Genomic DNA, 2,415 nt, shown 5'->3' on the forward strand with positions numbered 1-2,415 from the left:
AGGTTATTGTCAGTGCAGAAAATATTTTGAATATAGTGCATAGCCAAATAAATATGTTGTGGGTCCTCAATGCAATGTAGCATTACTTCTTGTTATATTTCTTCCCAAAGAGGACCAAAGATGATGGGTTCCAGACTTGGTTGGTTCTGCTTTTTATTCTTCTAGTTTGTATATGTTTAGAAGATCTTGAGAAAACTGAAAAATCTGTCTTTTACTCAGTATACTTATTTATTAATGGAGTCAGAAAAAGCATGTTATGCATACTATTGGATTTTTTTTCCTTTTATTTTATTTTATAATACCATTCAGTTCTACAGTTTTATGACATAGAAGTCATTAAGATGAATGCCACCTTGAACTATTATATCATGTGATTTTTTTTTCACTCTTTTCTCTTTTTTTTGTTGGTCTAGTGTAACTTTTTAAAAAATTTTATATAAGAAATTTTCTAGTCATTTTACATATCAGCCATGGATTTCCCTGTCCTCCCTCCTCCCACCTCACCCCCAGCCTTCCCTCCATCTAGTCTCTTTTTTGAAAATAAATTGTATGTATGTAAAACAGGGCAGGAGGGAAAATTGGAAATTTCAAGTGTGCTCTGAATTTTACATTATAATATTTTTATTAAGAGACTTTGAAGTGGCTACTAGTTCCTCTTCTACAAAATCTAGGCTTCAACATTATTTTTAAGACAATGAGATGGATTTTTAAATTACTTGAGAAACAGATTTTGAATATACTTACATTTAAGGGTATCTTTGTGCTCCAGTACACTCTAGATCACACAATAAAATCTACTAATCCTGTTGCTCTTTGAATCTCATTTAATCTCTTTCTCATAGGTTAAAGGAACTGCAACCTTTCAACCTCCTCTTTGTATTGCAACTTCCATGTCCTGCACTATGCTGGAGCCAACCTGGCTGACTCTGATCCTGCACATTCTTGCAAACATGCTTCCTTTGTATTGTCTGGGTCCATGTTCCTGCTGCAGCTGGGGTCTGTGATGATGTCCCTGTCCTGTGTTGCTACAGAGAGTCATGGGAACCATGCATGTTAAAATCTGAGGGCCTTGCTGAGCTGGCCCCACCCATCACTGGCTCTGGGATAGCAGGGCTTGCCCCTGGAGGGATGCTGGACCTGACCCCCATGGGAGAGATGCCCCCTCCCCATGCTTCTGCTGCCTAAGGTGGGTGGTCCCAGTGACTGGATCAACTAACTCAGCTACCACTCAGACCCACATCCTGGGCCTTTGGTTGGTCCACCCTAATATCTACAACATCTATGACCTGCTGGAGTACATGAAGGGACTGGTCCTAGGATACTCATGACAGGACAACAGCAGGATATCCAAGAGATGTTATGGTAAGGGTTCAGTGATGATAGTGTGCCAGAGTTCTTGAACCAGACCAATGACTCATTGCATGAACATTTTGTGGGTGGGGCTTTTTGGACAAGAGGGTATTCTATGTGACACACTGTAGCACCAATGCCTCAAGGATAAATGAAGAGGTGTTGGAAAGACAGAGGAATAAGGTGGACTTTTTTGTTAGTTTGTTTTGTTTTTAATTGATTTGGGGGGTTTCTTTTTGGGTGAAGCTGCAGGGGTGAGGGGAAGATATGGAAGGCTTGGGATGTGAGCAGGATTGGGTGCATGATTTGAAATTCTGAAATCAATAAAGTATTATATTATAAAAATCCACAAATAAAAAACTTAATGATGAAAGTAAAAAAATTGACAAAACAAGAAGTAAACAAATCCAAACCCAGTCAATGGCAAGAAATAATAAAAATCAAAGCAGAACTCAAAGGAATAGAACCAAATAAAATAATGATGCAAAGAATCAACAAATCTAACAGCTGGTTCTTTGAGAAGATAAATAAGAACAGGACCATAAGCCCAACTAACAAAAAAAAAGAAAGAAAGAAAGAAAGAAAGAAAGAAAGAAAGAAAGAAAGAAAGAAAGAAAGAAAGAAAGAAAGAAAGGAAGGAAGGAAGGAAGGAAGGAAGGAAGGAAGAAAGAAAGAAAGAAAGAAAGAAAGAAAGAAAGAAAGAAAGAAAGAAAGAAAGAAAGAAGGAAAGAAGGAAAGAAAGAAAGAAAGAGAAGACCCAAAATAACAGGAGCAGAAATGAACAGGGAAGCATGAAAACAGACACACATAAAAACTGAGAATATAACAAAAGAATATGTTAAAAACCTATGCTTCATTAAGCTACAAACCCTAAAAGAAACAGAATCATTTTCTGGAGGTAGTCAAACAACTAAAATTAAATCAAGAAGTCAGCAACCTAAAAAGACTGGTAAGTAATGAAGAAATTGAAATAGTAATACAAAGCCTTTCTGCTCAAAAAGAAAGAAAGAAAGGAAGGAAGGAAGGAAGGAGGGAGGGAGGGAGGGAGGGAGGGAGGGAGGGAGG

This window comes from Peromyscus leucopus, chromosome 19 (assembly GCF_004664715.2).
Source record: "Peromyscus leucopus breed LL Stock chromosome 19, UCI_PerLeu_2.1, whole genome shotgun sequence".
NCBI classification, from domain to species: Eukaryota; Metazoa; Chordata; class Mammalia; order Rodentia; family Cricetidae; genus Peromyscus; species Peromyscus leucopus.